This window comes from Cherax quadricarinatus, chromosome 26 (genome assembly GCF_038502225.1).
Source record: "Cherax quadricarinatus isolate ZL_2023a chromosome 26, ASM3850222v1, whole genome shotgun sequence".
In the NCBI taxonomy this organism is placed as follows: domain Eukaryota; kingdom Metazoa; phylum Arthropoda; class Malacostraca; order Decapoda; family Parastacidae; genus Cherax; species Cherax quadricarinatus.
Window position 1 is genome coordinate 39,910,227 of NC_091317.1, and position 23,071 is coordinate 39,933,297.

The following is a 23,071-nucleotide window of genomic DNA, read 5'->3' on the forward strand; positions in this document are numbered from 1 at the left end:
GCTTTTGATGCTTGTGATGTGTATGGTGCTAGTGATGTTTGTGATGTGAATGATACTAGTGATGTTCGTGATGTTCATGATGTTAGTGATGTTTGTGATATGTATGATACTAGTGATGTTTGTGATGTGTATGATGCTAGTGATGTTTGTGATGTGTATGATGCTAGTGATGTTTGTGATGTGTATGATGCTAGTGATGTTTGTGATGTGTATGATGCTAGTGATGTTTGTGATGTGTATGATGCTAGTGATGTTTGTGATGTGTATGATGCTAGTGATGTTTGTGATGTGTATGATGCTAGTGATGTTCGTGATGTGTATGATGTTAGTGATGTTTGTGATATGTATGATACTAGTGATGTTTGTGATGTGTATGATGCTAGTGATGGTTGTGATATGTATGATGCTAGTGACGTTTGTGATGTGTATGATGCTAGTGATGTGTGTGATGTGTATGATACTAATGATGTTTGTGATGAGTATTATGCTAGTGACGTTTGTGATGTGTATGATGCTAGTGATGTTTGTGATGTGTATGATGCTAGTGTTGTTTGTGATATGTATGATGCTAGTGACGTTTGTGATGTGTATGATGTTAGTGATGTGTATGATGTTAGTGATGTTTGTGATGTGTATGATGCTATTGTTGTTTGTGATGTGTATGATGCTAGTGATGTTTGTGATATGTATGATACTAGTGATGTTTGTGATGTGTATGATGCTAGTGATGTTTGTGATGTGTATGATGCTAGTGTTGTTTGTGATGTGTATGATGCTAGTGACGTTTGTGATGTGTATGATGTTAGTGATGTTTGTGGTATGTATGATACTAGTGATGTTTGTGATGTGTATGATTCTAGTGATGTTTGTGACGTGTATGATGCTAGTGACGTTTGTGATGTGTATGATGCTAGTGATGTGTGTGATGTGTATGATACTAATGATGTTTGTGATGTGTATTATGCTAGTGACGTTTGTGATGTGTATGATGCTAGTGATGTTCGTGATGTGTATGATGCTAGTGTTGTTTGTGATATGTGTGATGCTAGTGACGTTTGTGATGTGTATGATGTTAGTTATGTGTATGATGCTAGTGATGTTTGTGATGTATATGATGCTAGTGATGTTTGTGATGTGTATGATGCTAGTGATGTTTGTGATGTGTATGATGCTAGTGATGTTTGTGATGTGTATGATGCTAGTGATGTTTGTGATGTGTATGATGCTAGTGATGTTTGTGATGTGTATGATGCTAGTGATGTTTGTGATGTGTACGATGTTAGTGATGTTTGCGATGTGTATGATGCTAGTGACGTTTGTGATGTGTACGATGTTAGTGATGTTTGTGAAGTGTATGATGTTAGTGATGTTTGTGATGTGTATGATGTTAGTGATGTTTGTGATGTGTATGATGCTAGTGATGTTTGTGAAGTGTATGATGTTAGTGATGTTTGTGATGTGTATGATGCTAGTGATGTTTGCGATGTGTATGATGTTAGTGATGTTTGCGATGTGTATGATGTTAGTGATGTTTGCGATGTTTATGGTGCTAGTGATGTTTGTGATGTGTATGACATGTATCATTCTAGTGACGTTTGTGATGTGTATGATGCTAGTGATGTTTGTGATGTGTATGATGTTAGTGATGTTTTTGATGTGTATGATGTTAGCGATGTTTGTGATGTGTATGATGCTAGTGATGTTTGTGATGTGTATGATGCTAGTGATGTTTGTGATGTGTATGTTAGTGACTAGTGATGTGTGTGATGTGTATGATGCTAATGATATTTGTGATGTGTATGATGCTAGTGATGTTTGTGATGTGTATGATGCTAGTGATGTTTGTGATGTGTATGATGCTAGTGATGTTTGTGATGTGTATGATGCTAGTGATGTTTGTGATGTGTATGATGCTAGTGATGTTTGTGATGTGTATGATGCTTTTGATGTTTGTGATGTGTATGATGTTAGTGATGTTTGCGATGTGTATGATGCTAGTGATGTTTGTGATGTATATGATGCTAGTGATGTTTGTGATGTGTATGATGCTACTGATGTTTGTGATGTGTATGATGCTAGTGATTTTTGTGATGTGTATGATGTTAGTGATGTTTGTGATGTGTATGGTGCTAGTGATGTTTGTGATGTGTATGATGCTAGTGATGTTTGTGATGTGTATGATGCTAGTGATGTTTGTGATGTGTATGATGTTAGTGATGTTTGTGATGTGTATGATGCTAGTGATGTTTGTGATGTGTATGATGCTAGTGATGTTTGTGATGTGTATGATGCTAGTGACGTTTGTGATGTGTATGATGCTAGTGATGTGTGTGATGTGTATGATGCTAATGATGTTTGTGATGTGTATGATGCTAGTGATGTGTGTGATGTGTATGATGCTAATGATATTTGTGATGCGTGTGATGCTAGTGATGTTTGTGATGTGTATGATGCTAGTGATGTTTGTGATGTGTATGGTGCTAGTGATGTTTGTGATGTGTATGATGCCAGTGATGTTTGTAATGTGTATGATGCTAGTGATGTTTGTGATGTATATGATGCTAGTGATGTTTGTGATGTGTATGATGCTAGTGATGGTTGTGATGTGTATGATGCTAATGATGTTTGTTATGTGTATGATGCTAGTGATGTTAGTGATGTGTATGATGTTAGAGATGTTTGTGATGTGCATGATGCTTTTGATGCTTGTGATGTGTATGGTGCTAGTGATGTTTGTGATGTGTATGATGCTAGTGATGTTTGTGATGTGTATGATGCTAGTGATGTTTGTGATGTGTATGATGCTAGTGATGTTTGTGATGTGTATGATGCTAGTGATGTTTGTGATGTGTATGATGCTAGTGATGTTCGTGATGTGAATGATGTTACTGATGTTTGTGATGTGTATGATGCTAGTGATGTTTGTGATGTGTATGATGCTAGTGATGTTTGTGATATGTATGATACTAGTGATGTTTGTGATGTGTATGATGCTAGTGATGTTTGTGATGTGTATGATGCTAGTGTTGTTTGTGATGTGTATGATGCTAGTGATGTTTGTGATGTGTATGATGCTAGTGTTGTTTGTGATGTGTATGATGTTAGTGATGTTTGTGATGTGTATGATGTTAGTGATGTTTGTGATATGTATGATACTAGTGATGTTTGTGATGTGTATGATGCTAGTGATGTTTGTGATGTGTATGATGCTAGTGATGTTTGTGATGTGTATGATGCTAGTGATGTTTGTGATGTGTATGATGCTTGTGATGTTTGTGATGTGTATGATACTAGTGACGTTTGTGATGTGTATGATGCTAGTGATGTTCGTGATGTGTATGATGCTAGTGTTGTTTGTGATATGTGTGATGCTAGTGACGTTTGTGATGTGTATGATGTTAGTGATGTGTATGATGTTAGTGATGTTTGTGATATGTATGATGCTAGTGATGTTTGTGATGTATATGATGCTAGTGATGTTTGTGATGTGTATGATGCTAGTGATGTTTGTGACGTGTATGATGCTAGTGATGTTTGTGATATGTATGATGCTAGTGATGTTTGTGATGTGTATGATGCTTGTGATGTTTGTGATGTGCATGATGTTAGTGATGTTTGCGATGTGTATGATGTTAGTGATGTTTGTGATGTGTATGATGTTAGTGATGTTTGTGATGTGTATGATGCTAGTGATGTTTGTGATGTGTATGATGTTAGTGATGTTTGTGATGTGTATGATGTTAGTGATGTTTGTGATGTGTATGATGCTAGTGATGTTTGTGATGTGTATGATGCTAGTGATGTTTGTGATGTGTATGATGTTAGTGATGTTTGTGATGTGTATGATGTTAGCGATGTTTGTGATGTGTATGATGCTAGTGATGTTTGTGATGTGTATAATTCTAGTGATGTTTGTGATATGTATGATTCTAGTGACGTTTGTGATGTGTATGATGCTAGTGATGTTTGTGATGTGTATGATGTTAGTGATGTTTGTGATGTGTATGATGTTAGCGATGTTTGTGATGTGTATGATGCTAGTGATGTTTGTGATGTGTATGATGCTAGTGATGTTTGTGATGTGTATGTTAGTGACGTTTGTGATGTGAATGATGCTAGTGATGTGTGTGCGATGTGTATGATGCTAATGATGTTTGTGATGTGTATGATGCTAGTGATGTTTGTGATGTGTATGATGTTAGTGATGTTGGTGATGTGGATGATGTTAGTGATGTTTGTGATGTGTATGATGCTAGTGATGTTTGTGATTTGTATGATGCTAGTGACGTTTGTGATGTGTATGATGTTAGTGATGTTTGTGATGTGTATGATGTTAGTGATGTTTGTGATATTTATGATACTAGTGATGTTTGAGATGTGTATGATGCTAGTGATGTTTGTGATGTGTATGATGCTAGTGATGTTTGTGATGTGTATGATGTTAGTGATGTTTGTGATGTGTATGATGTTAGCGATGTTTGTGATGTGTATGATGCTAGTGATGTTTGTGATGTGTATGATGCTAGTGATGTTTGTGATGTGTATGATGTTAGTGACGTTTGTGATGTAAATGATGCTAGTGATGTGTGTGCGATGTGTATGATGCTAATGATGTTTGTGATGTGTATGATGCTAGTGAAGTTTGTGATGTGTATGATGCTAGTGATGTGTGATGTGTATCATGCTAATGATGTTTATGATGTGCATGATGCTAGTGATGTTTGTGATGTGTATAGTTCTAGTGATATTTGTGATGCGTGTGATGCTAGTGATGGTTGTGATGTGTATGATGTTAGTGATGTTTGTGATGTGCATGATGCTAGTGATGGTTGTGATGTGTATGATGTTAGTGATGTTTGTGATGTGCATGATGCTAGTGATGCTTGTGATGTGTATGGTGCTAGTGATGTTTGTGATGTGTATGATGCTAGTGATGTTTGTGATGTGTATGATGCTAGTGATGTTTGTGATGTGTATGATGCTAGTGATGTTTGTGATGTGTATGATGCTAGTGATGTTTGTGATGTGTATGATGCTAGTGATGTTTGTGATGTGTATGGTGCTAGTGATGTTTGTGAAGAGTATGATGCTACTGATGTTTGTGATGTGTATGATGCTAGTGATGTTTGTGATGTGTATGATGCTAGTGATGTTTGTGATGTGTATGGTGCTAGTGATGTTTGTGATGTGTATGATGCTAGTGATGTTTGTGATGTGTATGATGCTAGTGATGTTTGTGATGTGTATGATGCTAGTGATGTTTGTGATGTGTATGATGCTAGTGATGTTTGTGATGTGTATGATGCTAGTGATGTTTGTGATGTGTATGATGCTAGTGATGTTTGTGATGTGTATGGTGCTAGTGATGTTTGTGATGTGTATGGTGCTAGTGATGTTTGTGATGTGTATGGTGCTAGTGATGTTTGTGAAGAGTATGATGCTACTGATGTTTGTGATGTGTATGATGCTAGTGATGTTTGTGATGTGTATGATACTAGTGATGTTTGTGATGTGTATGGTGCTAGTGATGTTTGTGATGTGTATGGTGCTAGTGATGTTTGTGATGTGTATGGTGCTAGTGATGTTTGTGAAGTGTATGATGCTAGTGATGTTTATGATGTGTATGATGCTTGTGATGTTTGTAATGTGTATGATGCTAGTGATGTTCGTGATGTGTATGATGTTAGTGATGTTTGTGATATGTATGATACTAGTGATGTTTGTGATGTGTATGATGCTTTTGATGTTTGTGATGTGTATGATGTTAGTGATGTTTGCGATGTGTATGATGCTAGTGATGTTTGTGATGTATATGATGCTAGTGATGTTTGTGATGTGTATGATGCTACTGATGTTAGTGATGTTTGTGATATGTATGATACTAGTGATGTTTGTGATGTGTATGATGCTAGTGATGGTTGTGATATGTATGATGCTAGTGATGGTTGTGATATGTATGATGCTAGTGATGTTTGTGATGTGTATGATGCTAGTGATGTTCGTGATGTGTATGATGTTAGTGATGGTTGTGATATGTATGATACTAGTGATGTTTGTGATGTATATGATGCTAGTGATGTTTGTGATGTGTATGATGCTTGTGATGTTTGTGATGTGTATGATACTAGTGACGTTTGTGATGTGTATGATGCTAGTGATGTTTATGATGTGTATGATGCTTGTGATGTTTGTTGATGCTAGTGATGTTCGTGATGTGTATGATGTTAGTGATGTTTGTGATATGTATGATACTAGTGATGTTTGTGATGTGTATGATGCTTTTGATGTTTGTGATGTGTATGATGTTAGTGATGTTTGTGATGTGTATGATGCTAGTGATGTTTGTGATGTGTATGATGCTAGTGATGTTTGTGATGTGTATGATGCTAGTGATGTTTGTGATGTGTATGATGCTAGTGATGTTTGTGATGTGTATGATGTTAGTGATGTTTGTGATGTGTATGATGCTAGTGATGTTTGTGATGTGTATGATGCTAGTGATGTTTGTGATGTGTATGATGCTACTGATGTTTGTGATGTGTATGATGCTAGTGATTTTTGTGATGTGTATGATGTTAGTGATGTTTGTGATGTGTATGGTGCTAGTGATGTTTGTGATGTGTATGATGCTAGTGATGTTTGTGATGTGTATGATGCTACTGATGTTTGTGATGTGTATGATGCTAGTGATTTTTGTGATGTGTATGATGTATGATGTTTGTGATGTTTGCGATGTGTATGGTGCTAGTGATGTTTGTGATGTGTATGATGTTAGTGATGTTTGTGATGTGTATGATGCTAGTGATGTTTGTGATGTGTATGATGCTAGTGATGTTTGTGATGTGTATGATGTTACTGATGTTTGTGATGTGTATGATGCTAGTGATGTTTGTGATGTGTATGATGCTAGTGATGGTTGTGATGTGAATGATGTTACTGATGTTTGTGATGTGTATGATGCTAGTGATGTTTGTGATGTGTATGATGCTAGTGATGTTTGTGATGTGTATGATGCTAGTGATGTTTGTGATGTGTATGATGCTAGTGATGTTTGTGATGTATATGATGCTAGTGATGTTTGTGATGTATATGATGCTAGTGTTGTTTGTGATGTGTATGATGCTAGTTATGTTTGTGATGTGTATGATGCTAGTGATGTTTGTAATGTGTATGATGCTAGTGATGTTTGTGATGTGTATGATGCTAGTGATGTTTGTGATGTGTATGATGCTAGTGATGTTTGTGATGTGTATGATGCTAGTGATGTTCGTGATGTGCATGATGTTAGTGATGTTTGTGATATGTATGATATTAGTGATGTTTGTGATGTGTATGATGCTAGTGATGTTTGTGATGTGTATGATGCTAGTGATGTTTGTGATGTGTATGATGTTAGTGATGTTTGTGATGTGTATGATGCTAGTGATGTTTGTGATGTGTATGATGCTAGTGATGTTTGTGATGTGTATGATGTTAGTGACGTTTGTGATGTGAATGATGCTAGTGATGTGTGTGCGATGTGTATGATGCTAATGATGTTTGTGATGTGTATGATGCTAGTGAAGTTTGTGATGTGTATGATGCTAGTGATGTGTGATGTGTATGATGCTAATGATGTTTATGATGTGCATGATGCTAGTGATGTTTGTGATGTGTATAGTTCTAGTGATATTTGTGATGCGTGTGATGCTAGTGATGTTTGTGATGTGTATGATGCCAGTGATGTTTGTGATGTGTATGATGCTAGTGATGTTTGTGATGTGTATGATGCTAGTGATGTTTGTGATGTATATGATGCTAGTGATGTCTGTAATGTGTATGATGCTAGTGATGTTTGTGATGTGTATGATGTTAGTGATGTTGGTGATGTGGATGATGTTAGTGATGTTTGTTATGTTTATGATGTTAGTAATGTTTGTGATATTTATGATACTAGTGATGTTTGAGATGTGTATGATGCTAGTGATGTTTGTGATGTGTATGATGTTAGTGATGTTTGTGATGTGTATGATGTTAGTGATATTTGTGATGTTTATGATGTTAGTAATGTTTGTGATATTTATGATACTAGTTATGTTTGAGATGTGTATGATGCTAGTGATGTTTATGATATGTATGATGCTAGTGACGTTTGTGATGTGTATGATGTTAGTGATGTTTGTGATGTGTATGATGTTAGTGATGTTTGTGATGTTTATGATGTTAGTAATGTTTGTGATATTTATGATACTAGTGATGTTTGAGATGTGTATGATGCTAGTGATGTTTGTGATGTGTATGATGCTAGTGACGTTTGTGATGTGTATGATGCTAGTGATGTGTGTGATGTGTATGATGCTAATGATGTTTGTGATGTGTATTATGCTAGTGACGTTTGTGATGTGTATGATGCTAGTGATGTGTGTGATGTGTATGATACTAATGATGTTTATGATGTGTATGATGCTAGTGATGTTTGTGATGTGTATAGTTCTAGTGATGTTTGTAGTGTGTATGATGCTAGTGATATTTGTGATGCGTATGATATTTGTGATGTGTATGATGCTTGTGATGTTTGTGATGTGTATGATGTTAGTGATGTTTGTGATGTGTATGATGCTAGTGATGTTTATGATGTGTATGATGTTAGTGATGTTTGTGATGTGTATGATGCTAGTGATGTTTGTGATGTGTATGATGCTAGTGATGATTGAGATGTGTATGATGCTAGTGATGTTTGTGATGTGTATGATGCTAGTGATGTTTGTGATGTGTATGATGCTAGTGATGTTTGTGATGTGTATGATGTTAGTGATGTTTGTGATGTGTATGATGTTAGTGATGTTTGTGATGTGTATGATGTTAGTGATGTTTGTGATGTGTATGATGCCAGTGATGTTTGTGATGTGTATGATGCTAGTGATGTTTGTGATGTGTATGATGCTAGTGATGTTTGTGATGTGTATGATGCTAGTGACGTTTGTGATGTGTATGATGCTTGTGATGTTTGTGATATGTCATTTGTAATGTTTGTGATGTCTGTAATGTGTATGATGCTTGTGATTATTGTGATATTTGCGATTTTTGTAATGTTTGTGATGTTTATAATGTTTGTGATGTTTATGATGTCTGTGATGTTAGTGAAGTGCCGTTTGTTATGTTTGTGATGGCTATAATGTGAATGATGTTTGTGATTTTTGTGATGTTTTTAATGTTTCTAATGTTTGTGATGTATATGAATGCGATTTTGTGATGTTTCTGATGCCAGTGGTGTTTGTGATGTCTTTGATGTTTGTGATATCTGTGATGTTTGTAATGTTTGTGGTGTCTCTAATGTTTGTAATATCTGTGATGTTTGTGATATCTTTGATATTTGTGATGTATGTGGTGTTTGTGATGTTTGTGATGTCTTCGATGCTTGTGATGTGTTTGATGTTTGTGATGCCTGTGGTGTTTGTGATGTCTTTGATGTTTGTGATGCCTTTGGTGTTTGTGATGTCTTTGATGTTTGTGATGCCTGTGGTGTTTGTGATGTCTTTGATGTTTGTGATGCCTGTGGTGTTTGTGATGTCTTAGATGTTTGTGATGCCTGTGGTGTTTGTGATGTCTTTGATGTTTGTGATGCCTGTGGTGTTTGTGATTTCTTAGATGTTTGTGATGCCTGTGGTGTTTGTGATGTCTTTGATGTTTGTGATATCTGTGGTGTTTGTGATGTTTGTGATGTTTATGTTGTTTGTGATGTTTGTGATGTCTGTAATGTGCATGATGTTAATGATGTTTATAATCTCTGTGATATTTGTGATGTTTGTGTTGTTTGTTTGTGATGTCTGTGATGTTTATGATGTCTGTGCTGTTTGTGATGTTTGTGATGATTGTCCCCGATGTCCGTGATGTTTGTGATGTTTGTGACGTTTTTATGAGATGTTGGAGAGGTCATGTGATAAAATGATAAATGATCTGAGTGTGAAGGGTATTGAATAGTCTGGTTGTGAGCGTAAAAGGTATTGAATAGTCTGGGTGTGGGAGTGAAGGGTATTGAGGAGTCTGGGCGTGAGTGTGAAGGGTATTGAATAGTCTGGGTGTTGAGTGTGAAGGGTACTGAATAGTCTGGGTGTGAGTGTGATAGGTATTGAACAGTCTGGGTGTGGGCGTGAAGGTATTGAATAGTTTTGGTGTGGGAGTGAAGGGTATTGAATAGTCTGGGTGTGAGTGTGAAGGGTATTGAATAGTCTGTGTGTGGACGTGAAGGTATTGAATAGTTTTGGTGTGGGCGTGAAGGGTATTGAATAGTATGGGTGCGAGTGAAAAGGATATTGAATAATCTGGGTGTGAGTGAGAAAGGTACTGAATAGTCTGGGTGTAAGTGTGAAGGGTATTGAATAGTCTGGGTGTGGACGTGAAAACATTGAATAGTTTGGGTGTGAGTGAGAAGGGTATTGAATAGTCTGGATGCGAGTGTGAAGGGTATTGAATAGTCTGAGTGTGAGTGTGAAGGATATTGAATAGTCTGAGTGTGGGCGTGAAGGGTATTGAATAGTCTGGGTGTGAGTGTGAAGGATATTGAATAGTCTGAGTGTGGGCGTGAAGGGTATTGAATAGTCTGGGTGTGAGAGTGAAGGGTATTGAATAGTCTGAGTGTGAGTATGAATGATACTGAATAGTCTGGGTGTGAGTGTGAAGGGCATTGAATAGTCTGGGTGTGAGGGAGGGAGGGTGGAAGGGAGGGAGGGTGGAAGTGGGTACTGAAGGGCCAGTCGTGCGTACTGCGATGTCAGACGTGGGTACTGGGATGTCAGACGTAGGTACTGGGATGTCAGACGTAGGTACTGGGATATCAGACGTGGGTACTGGGATGTCAGACGTAGGTACTGGGATGTCAGACGTAGGTACTGGGATGTCAGACGTAGGTACTGCGATGTCAGACGTGGGTACTGGGATATCAGACGTGAATACTGGGATGTCAGACGTGGGTACTGGGATGTCAGACGTGGGTGTAGGGTAACTGGGAACGTAACTGGGGTATTGTAAACAAATAAACCACTACTCGTGACAATGGTCGATCCTCACAAACTTCCATCTTACAATAAATCATTAATGGGAACAACAAATTCTCTATAAAAACCTCATTTCCATAATAATCTATAATTATCTTTGCGTCGCTTTACATTAACAATCTCCACAACTGTTATAGTGAATTGTCTTACCAAAATTTCCCATATATTTTTTCTTGCAAAATTGCCACTAGTAGTTATAATTTATAGGTAGTTATTAGGTATTTTACTGCTACCTGAAGTGTTCTGCATAACTAGGAGCTTCTCTATAATATATGTCAGTAACGTCACCCTCTCCAACAGTCCTGCACCTCCGTCCCTCCCTCCCACTGACCCTCCATCTCTCCCACCCTCCCACTGACCCTCTCTCCCACCCTTCCTCCCACCCACTGACCCTCCCTCTCTCCCACCCTCCCACTGACCCTCTCTCCCACCCTTCCTCCCACCCACTGACCCTCCCTCTCTCCCACCCTCCCTCCCACTTACCCTCCCTCTCTCCCACTCTCCCACTGACCCTCCCTCCCTCTCTCCCACCCTCCCTCCCTCCCTCCCACTGACCCTCTCTCCCACCCTCCCTCCCTCACACTGACCCTCTCTCCCACTGACCTTCCTTCCCACCCTCCCTCCCACTGACCCTCCCTCTCTCCCACCCTCCCTCCCTCCCACTGACCCTCCATCTCTCCCACCCTCCCTCCCTCCCTCCCTCCTTCCCTCACTCCCCTCTCTCCCTACCTCCCACCCTCACTCCCCCTCCCTCCCTCCCTCACTCCCACCTTTCCTCCCTACTCCCGCCCCTCCCTCCTCCCCCTCCATCACTCCCACCTCCCACCCTCCCTCCCTCCCTCCCTCACTCCCACCCTCCCTCCCTCCCTCACTCCCACCCTCCCTCCCCCTCACTCCTACCCCCCTCCCCCCCTCCCTCCCTCTCACTCCAACCCACCCTCCCACCCTCCCTCCCCATAACTAACGACCACCACTCCTTGACTGTATATTTATATCACTTATCCTCTCCGGTAAAGAGGTTTTCCTCCACTTAGGCTTCTCCTTCACGCATCGCTTTTTTCTTCTTTACTACTTTCCCTTCTATGCTAATCACATCATTATTCTCTCACTCGGCTCGTTATACCTACCTGATAAACTTTATTTATTGACGTTCTTATCCACTCTGAATTTATTCAGTATATATATATATATATATATATATATATATATATATATATATATATATATATATATATATATATGTCGTGCCGAATAGGCAGAACTTGCCATCTTGGCTTAAATAGCAACGCTCATCTTGCCATATAGGACAAGTGAAAATTTGTGTATGCAATAATTTCGCCAAAATCATTCTGAACCTAACGAAAAAAATATATTTCACTGTGTTTGTTTAGTATTAAATTATTGTAAACAAATCTAAAATATATTTAGTTGGGTTAGCCTAAAATAAATTGCGCTTGTTATAATAAGGTTAGGTAAGTTTTCTAAGTTCCTTTTGGTGCAAAATTATAAATTTTTAAGTCACCATTAATGAAAAAAATATATCTTTAAACGTATAAGAGAAAATTTTAGAAAGGACTTAATTTTAAAAGAGTTCTTGCTAATTGACCAGTTTTACATATTCGGCACGACATATATATATATATATATATATATATATATATATATATATATATATATATATATATATATATATATATATATATATATATATATATATATATATATATATATATATATATATATATATATATATATATATATATATATATATATATATATATATATATATATATATATATATGTCGTGCCGAATAGGCAGAACTTGCGATCTTGGCTTAAATAGCAACGCTCATCTTGCCATATAGGACAAGTGAAAATTTGTGTATGCAATAATTTCGCCAAAATCATTCTGAACCTAACGAAAAAAATATATTTGATTGTGTTTGTTTAGTATTAAATTATTGTAAACGTATTTAAAATATATTTAGTTGGGTTAGGCTAAAATAAATTGCTCTTGTTATAATAAGGTTAGGTAAGTTTTCTAAGATTCTTTTGGTGCAAAATAAATTTTTTTTACATTAACATCAATGAAAAAAATATATCTTTAAATGTATAAGTGAAAATTTCAGAATGGACTTCTTCCTAGCTGACCAGTTTTACATATTCGGCACGACATATATATATATATATATATATATATATATATATATATATATATATATATATATATATATATATATATATATATATATATATATATATGCTATAAAATCACATTAAACAGGTGATTTCAGAATATGCAAAACAACCACTGTGAAAGAATAGAGAAATTCCAAGCGATTTCGTGACTACTCACATTGTCAAGGAACAATAATAGTAATGCATCAAAAGAAGGCATATAAAGGGTCTAAACCACACTTCACTATCACATCCCACAACAAAGCAACACCTGACGCGAGACTCATAAGAAAGGGAACACTGCAGCAGGCCCGCTGGCCCAACCACGAACAAACTATTCTACCGAAAAAAATAAGAATTTTAATTATTATTATATGTCCAGTGTATTATTAAATTCTTCCCAAATTCTATTAATTATAAATGGATCTAATTTATATAAACCAAAGGAAATATTCATATTATTGTCAAAACTGCTTTTTATGAAACAAGATTCAATTATATTCCTGTCGACCATGGACTTGCTTGATACTACTTTCTCAACTTTTTGAAAATCAATTGGATGGTTAAAATCTCTCACGTGAATAAATAGAGCATTGGAATCTTGTCCAGTTCTATTGCTATATTTTTTTTGTTTTAATCTTTGTTCAAGACTTTTACCAGTTTGACCGTAATAAACTTTATCGCAAATTTTACAAGGAATCTTATAGACACATCCGTCAGCATTTTGGGGGGAATTCTTCATCAAAAGTTTTTTTTATTGTATCAAGATTTTTAAATACAACTTTAATATTAAAAGTCTTAAGAAGAGAAGGCATATCAACTAAGCTTTCATGGTAAGGGAGAACCAACATATTTTTAGTTGAATAAGGCTGGTTGTCTTTTTGGATTGTAAAAAGTATTTCTAGCAATTTTAAAAGACTTAAAAATTACGTTTCTTAGGTATTTCAAATCATTGCCTATTTCATAAATTTTGGATATTTCCTCATCTATGAACTCTGGACTGCAAATTGCGTAAGGCTCTCAAAAATATTGATGAGAAAACAGGCAGTTTAACTCCATCTTGATGTGAAAAATAATAGTGGACATAGGAACAGTTATTTGTAGGTTTTCTCTAAATTTTAAATTTGAGTTCATTGTTACCCTTAATAATTAAAACATCTAGAAAAGGCAATGAGTTATTTTCTGCAAACTCAACAGTAAAGTTTATAGAATGGGCTAAGCTATTTAATTTTCCAAGGAAATGGTGTAAATCTACATTCTTGGGCATAAGACACAAAATATCTTCAACATATCTGAACCATTTAGCTCTATTAGGGAGAATTGAGTAAAACTTTGCATTGTTGATGCAAAATTTGTATTTAATGATAAGTTTTACACTCAGAAGTTTGGTATGGCAATGGGAAATCCTCTTTCACCTGTTCTTGGTAACCTATACATGGAATTTTTTGAAACAAGGTTGCTTAACACAATCCTCCCTGATAGAGCTAAATGGTTCAGATATGTTGATGATATTTTGTGTCTTATGCCCAAAAATGTAGATATACACCATTTCTTTGGAAAATTATAAAGCTTAGCCCATTCTATAAACTTTACTGTTGAGTTTGAAGAAAATAACTCATCGCCTTTTCTAGATGTTTTAATTATTAAGGGTAATAATGAATTCAAATTTAAAATTTACAGAAAACCTACAAATAACTGTTCCTACATCTACTATTATTCTTCACATCAAGATAGATTAAACTGTATGTTTTCTCATCAATGTTTTTGAGAGCTTTACGTATTTGTAGTCCTGAGTTCATAGATGAGGAAATATCCAAAATTTATGAAATAGGTAATGATTTGAAATACCCAAGAAACGTAATTGATAAATCTTTTTAAATTGCTAGAAATATGTTTTACACTCCAAAAAGGGACAACCAGCCTTATTCAATTAAAAATATGTTAGTTCTCCCTTACAATGAAAACTTGGTAGATATGCCTTCTCTTCTTAAGACTTTTAATATCAAAGTTGTATTTAAAAATCTTGATACAGTAAAAAAACTTTTGATAAAGAATTCCCCCCAAAAGGCTGACAGATGTGTCTATAAGATTCCTTGTAAAATTTGCGATGAAGTTTATTACGGTCAAACTGGTAAAAGTCTCGAACTAAAATTAAAGCAAAATAAATATAGCATTAGAACTGGATAAGATTCCAATGCTCTATTTATTCCTGTGAGAGATTTTAACCATCCAATTGATTTTCAAAAAGTTGAGAAAGGCAATGAGTTCTTTTCTTCAAACTCAACAGTAAAGTTTATAGAATGGGCTAAGCTATTTAATTTGCCAAGGAAATGGTGTATATCTATATTCTTGGGCATAAGACGCAAAATATCATCAACATATCTGAACCATTTAGCTCTGTTAGGGAGGATTGTGTTAAACTTTGCATTGTTGATACAAAATTTGTATTTAATGATAAGTTTTACACTCAGAAGTGTGGTATGGCAATGGGAAATCCTCTTTCACCTGTTCTTAGTAACCTATGCATGGAATTTTTTGAAACAAGGTTGCTTAACACAATCCTCCCTAATAGAGCTAAATGGTTCAGATATGTTGATGATATTTTGTCTTATGCCCAAGAATGTAGATATACATCATTTCTTTGGTAAATTAAACAACTTTGCCCATTCAATAATCTTTACTGTGAGTTTGATGAAAATAACTCATTGCCTTTTCTAGATGTTTTAATTATTAAGAGTAATAATGAATTCAACTTTAAAATTTACAGAAAACTTACAAATAACTGTTCCTATGTCCACTATTATTCCTCACATCAAGATAGAGTCAAACTGTCTGTTTTCTCATCAATGTTTTTGAAAACTTTACGTATTTGTAGTCCAGAGTTCATAGATGAGGAAATATCCAAAATTTATGAAATAGGTAATGGTTTGAAATGCCCAAGAAACGTAAGTGATAAATCTTTTAAAATTGCTAGAAATACTTTTTACAATCCAAAAAGGGACAACCAGTGTTATTCAACTAAAAATATGTTGGTTCTCCCTTACCATGAAAACTTGGTTGATGTGCCTTTTCTTCTTAAGACTTTTAATATCAAAGTTGTATTTAAAAATCTTGATACAGGAAAAAAATTCTGATAAAGAATTCCCACCAAAATGCTGAGGGATGTGTCTATAAGATTCCTTGTAAATTTGCGATGAAGTTTATAACGGTCAAACTGGTAAAAATCTCGAACTAAGATTAAAACAACATAAATATAGCATTAGAACTGGACAAGATTCCAATGCTCTATTTATTCATGTGAGAGATTTTAACCATCCAATTTATTTTCAAAAAATTGAGAAAGTTGCATCAAGCAAGTCCATGGTCGACTGGAATATAATTGAATCTTGTTTCATAAAAAGCAGTTTTGGCAATAATATGAATATTTCCTTTGGTTTATATAAATTAGATCCAAATGTAATTAATAGAATTTGGGAAGAATTTAATAATACATTGGACAAATAATAAATTTTAAAATTCTTATTTCTTAGGTAGAATAGTTCGTTCGAGGGTTGTGTGAAGGGCCTGTCTAATTGGGCCAGCAGGCCTGATGCAGTGTTCCCTTTCTTATGAGTCGCACGTAAGGTGTTGCTTTGTTGTGGGATGTGATAGTGAGGTGTGGTATAGACCCTATATATGCCTTCCTTTGATGCATTACTTTTTATTGTTCCTTGACAATGTGAGTAGTCACGAAAGTGCTTGGAATTTCTCTATTATTTCACAGTGGTTGTTTTGCATATACATATATACATATATATATATATATATATATATATATATATATATATATATATATATATATATATGTATATATATATATATATATATATATATATATATATATATATATATATATATATATATATATATATATATATATATATATATATATATATATATATATATATATATATATATATATATATATATATATATATATATATATATATATATATATATATATATATATATATATATATATATATATATATATATATATATATATATATATACATATAAGAACATAAGAACATAAGGAGGAACACTGCATGAGGGCTGTTGGCCCATATTAGGCAGGTCCTTTACAATTTCCCTGAATCCCTTCTCTAAATATTACCCTACTCACACTCCAACAGATGGTCAGGTCCCAAATACCATTCGTCTCCATTCACTCCTATCGAACACGCTCATGTATGCCTGCTGGAAGTCCAAGCCCCTCGCCCACAAAACCTCCCTTACCCCTTCCTTCCAGCCTTTTCGAGGACGACCCCTACCCCGCCTTCCTTCCCCTACAGATTTATATGCTCTCCATGTCATTCTACTTTGATCCATTCTCTCTAAATGACCAAACCAACTCAACAACCCCTCTTCAGCCCTCTGACTAACACTTTTATTAACTCCACACCTTCTCCTAATTTCCACACTCCGAATTTTCTGCATAACATTTACACCACACATTGCTCTTAGACAGGGAATCTGCACTGCCTCCAACCGCCTCCTCGCTTCTGCATTCACACCCCAAGCTTCACACCCATATAAGATTGTTCATACTACTATACTTTCATACATTCCCTTTTTTGCCTCCATATTTAACGTTTTTTGTCTCCACATACACCTCAACGCACCACTCACCTTTTTTTCCCTCATCAATTCTATGATTAACATCATTCATAAATCTATCCGCCGACACATCAACTCCCAAGTATCTGAAAACATTCACTTCTTCCATACTCCTCCTCCCCAATTTGATATCCAGTTTTTCTTTATCGAAATGATTTGAAACCCTCATCACCTTACTCTTTTCTATGTTCACTTTCAACTTTCTACCTTTACACACACTCTCAAACTCATCCACTAACCTTTGCAATTTTTCTTTAGAATTTCCCATAAGCACAGTATCATCAGCAAAAAGCAACTGTGTCAATTCCCATTTTGTATTTAATTCCCCATAATTAAATGCCTAAGGTTTCAGGATATATATATATATATATATATATATATATATATATATATATATATAATATGCATATATATATATATATATATATATATATATATATATATATATAATATGCATATATATATATATATCCTGAAACCTGTTATTCAGGACACTTGACAGTTTTCTCAGTCATGTTTGAAAGTTTTTTTTTCTTCTCCTCCTTATCTCTCTTCTCGACCCTACTCTGCATATTCACCCTTTCATCAGATATTTTCCCCTTCTTTCTGGATTACTATTCTATCTTGCTCCAGACATAACCTCCCTGGGTTATTACCTGATATCTTCCAGAGTTGTGTGGGTGAATTAAAGTTGTGGTCGTACCTACGACAGCGAGGAAACCAGAGATGGAGCGGGGCGGGGAGGTGTTGACCTGACACCAGTAGTGACCCTCGTCCTGCATAGTGACGTTGGCGATGGTCAGCACCCAGGTAGAGCGCTGCTCGCGCTGGATGGAGATGCGGGGGTTGTTGGTGACGACCTGGGCTGACACTGTCAGCACTGCACCGGTGCCCTTGTAGCCCCAGGCTACCTGCCGACCACACCCACCATCTCTTGTTAGCCGGTACAAGTCTTCTCTATTGACACATCTTTATTCATACGTTAAAAGCCAAAGGAAGACATTATACATGACATAGAACACAATTATTAATATATATATACCTCATATTTATTCTCACTTCTGCTGCCTAAAGCAAACGTGATTCATGGTAAACATTTTTATTGTTATTATGATATGGATTCAACCTCTGTCACCTAAACAGTAATATTGCATGGCTGACACGGCTGATATACAATAATAAACGTACCTGCAAGCTAAGGTCAGATGCAACATCAACATTACATTTTCACTTAATCATGTTACCAGCAGAATTAGCTTACAGTGCACAACACCAGTATCTCTAACGTGTACTAGAATATGTATTTCATCTTACCACCCCTTTGTGCCTCCATTGAAGAGTCAAGAACGATTTACGATTCAACTGAAGAAAATTATAGCAAAAGTGACCTAGGATTATGTACGTATAAATATAAAGGGGTGATAACTTAAAGGTGATAATATCTCAATGATAGAGAGAATCTATGTGAAGGTAAACAACTCTAACGCACATTATTAACGTAAACACATTAACACGTTAAATGCCAGTTTCCATGTTGTTTATTTAATTCTGGAAAAAATCTGTCGACACCAGTATCTGGACCTGGAAAAAAGTAATTTATTCTTGAGGTCAGTTTTTATCAAATATTAAGAATGTTGGATAATCGTGGGTATAGAAATGGTTTATCTAAAGGGATGTTAGTCATGTTAGTCACGTGTAAAATATTGCGAACCTGGAAATTACATTTTGAGAAGAATGATTTAGTGTTCTGTAAGAAGATATGTGTAGATGGTCATCATCTAGAAATCGTGTTAAGAACGGTAGACGTCGCTAGTTTGATCCACCCTCGACACTAGCAAAATTATCCCTTTCTATTATGGTGTACGAATGTGTCTTAATGCAAGGAAATGTTTGTACGAATAATGTTGTGCACACACATTGTGTGTGCACACACATTATGTGTGCACACACATTATGTTTCACTGACATTATATTACAGTATTAATGCTAAATACTGCTAGGGAGCCTAGTAATATTTTTAGTAGCATCATTAAACAACACTTTAATTACTAAGAAACATACTGTCCCAGTAGGAACATACAATTCAAGTCTTGCTCTTAAGCAACGATGTCTATTATGAGTTTACCACATGTTCTAGAAGGCTTCACTTGGTAGCAAAATCATACGATCTTGATTTATTGTTACATTTTTATTTATGGCGAAGTTTTTACCTTGTCATAAGCCTAATGTTCCCCAATTTTAAATATTTCTTTTTCATGCTTACCGAGCCATAGATAAAAAAAAAAAAGGAACAATTTGTTATTGAAAAATTTCTCTATGATTGAGCTTCACTCGATTATTAGAAGCTATATAAATATTTTTCTACCCTAAATGGACTTAAATTATTAAAGACGTCTTGAAGAAATTTAAATATAGTAGCTGAAACTTAGGGATCAATGCTAAGATTCATACATGTCACATGGAAAAATATTGTAGAAGACCAGAAATCACAACAATGTGGCTGGAGTAGCTCACAAAAACTCACTATCACGAAAAGTATGACAACTTTTCGGTTCTTTCTGAACCATTGGCAAGTCACAACTGAGCGAGGGAAGCAGAGAAGACAAAACGGCAGGTAGGGAAGGAGGTGAAAGAAGGGAGTGATAGGAACAACAGCAGCAGTAGCAGTAATAATAGTAGTAGCAGTAGATGCAGCAGCAGTATTAGTAGCAGAAATAATGATAGCTTTAATAGTGGCAGCAGTAGTAGTAATAGTAGTATTAATAGCGTAGTAGTAGCAAAATAACAAGTAATAACGTTAGTAGTAGACGCAGTGGTATCTAAAAACAAAAGAAGAGAGGAGCACTAGTGTAAGAGTAATGGCGGCGACTTACATCTCGTACCGAAAATGATATATATAATACTGACAAGTTGATAGGTAAGACACATGTGCAACAGTTGGGTATCATTATTGTTGAAACGTTTCGCCTGCACGGTAGGCTTCTTCAGTCCAATACATAAGCGTACGTAATAAGGCAAATAGATTACTGGGATTTATATCAAGAAGTGTAAGCAACAGAAGTCCAGAGGTCATACTGCAGCTTTATACATCATTAGTAAGGCCTCACCTAGATTATGCAGCTCAATTCTGGTCTCCATATTACAGAATGGACATAAATTCGTTAGAAAACATTCAGCGTAGGATGACTAAATTAATACATAGCATTAGAAATCTTCCTTATGAAGAAAGATTGAAGACTCTTAAGTTACATTCACTTGTTAGACGAAGAATGAGGGGAGACCTGATCGAAGTGTATAAGTGGAAGATAGGTATTAATAGGGGTGATATTAACAAGGTCTTGAGGATATCTCTCCAAGAGAGAACCCGCAGTAATGGATTTAAATTAGATAAGTTTAGATTTAGAAAGGACATAGGAAAGTATTGGTTTGGAAATAGGGTAGTTGATGAGTGGAACAGTCTACCTAGTTGGGTTATTGAGGCTAGGACTTTGGGTAGTTTCAAATTTAGGTTGGATAAGTACATGAGTGGGAGGGGTTGGATTTGAGTGGGACTTGCACATCGGAGCTTGTTACTTGGGTGGCATTGAAAATTGGGATGGGCAAATGTTTTGTTAGTGGGATGAATTGTAAAGGACCTGCCTAGTATGGGCCAACAGGCCTTCTGCAGTGTTCCTCCTTTCTTATGTTCTTATGTTCTTATGTTCTTAGGAACACTGCAGAAGGCCTACTGGCCCATACGAGGCAGGTCCTTATCAAAACGACATCTACCTAAAGCTACTCAAGAAACAACTCCCGCACCCCCCACATCAACAAATTGGAGGCAGCGGGAGTAGTGGCGAGGTAAAGATGATGCAATCAGTCCATCAACAGTGAAGATACCTAACTGTTGCACACGTGTCTGGAACATCAACTTACATCTCAGGGCGGTGGAGATCATAGCGCCATGGCATGGCAGTGCCATCGTAAATATATAGAAAAAGACTTTTTACAAGGGTGAACTTTGACGTGGTGACAGGCAAAGAATGGCTGTTGGTCGAAGACTCTTCAGTTCATGAGAAAGAAGGAAGGGCAAGCTGCTAATAAACAGACAGATTACAGGTTTGGGCAGGATCAGGAACTCGTGGGAGGAGAAAGTGGTCGCAGCTTAGTTGCGTTGCTTCTTGAACTGGGCTAAGTAGCCGCTGATTATGTCGAGGAGAATATCGTTCTTAGACGGCGAAGGCTAGAACATCTTCAGGTCGGCACGAGCAGTCACTGTATATGTTGTGGTATCTAACTGTCCCATTTCGTAGTTGTCACATACTTCATTGACAGTCAGAGACTTGCAGTATTTCATGGACGCAGAGAGCAACTGAGGTAAGAAAGTTCTAGTATCTCCATGATCCAACATTTGGTCGTCATGAGTATCTGCTAGAAAGGTTTCTTGGGCAATGACAGTTTGAAAAACGGTGGCTTCCATTGACTGATTAGTCGCTTCCACCGAAAAACTGTAGTACTGAAGCTGGACTTGGGTGCTTCATCGACAGTGATCACAGAGAGGTAATTGTTTATAATTTTGAGTGAGAGGAGGGACTGTCCGATGAAAACTTCATTTCAGGTAGGTCGTTCAGTCGGGATAACACAGTAAAGACACTGTAGTTAGCTGCGTTCTGTTCTGCATGTGGGTGTAGGAAAGGAATATTAGTGTCTTCATAGGTGCTCCGCCATGGAAGATTGTAACAGGGTCCAGTGTAGGTGTTGTGGTCAGGATGGTAGGTGGATGAGAGATTTGCAAGTGTTTGTGTGTCCTGGAAAAGGAGACACAAGTGCAGTACAATATGATCCTTTATTGACAAGTTTCGCCCACACAGTGAGCTTTATCAAGTATATTTTTTTAACAAGTCGGCCGTCTCCCACCGAGACAGGGTGACCCAAAAAGAAAGAAAATCCCCATAATGAAAATACTGTCATCATCATTCAACACTTTCACCTCACTCACACATAATCACTGTTTTTGCAGAGGTGCTCAGAATACAACAGTTTAGAAGCATATACGTATAAAGATACACAACATATCCCTCCAAACTGCCAATATCCCAAACCCTTCTTCAAAGTGCAGGCATTGTACTTCCCATTTCCAGGACTCAAGTCCGGCTATATTAAAATAACCGGTTTCCCTGAATTCCTTCACTAAATATTACCCTGCTCACACTCCAACAGCT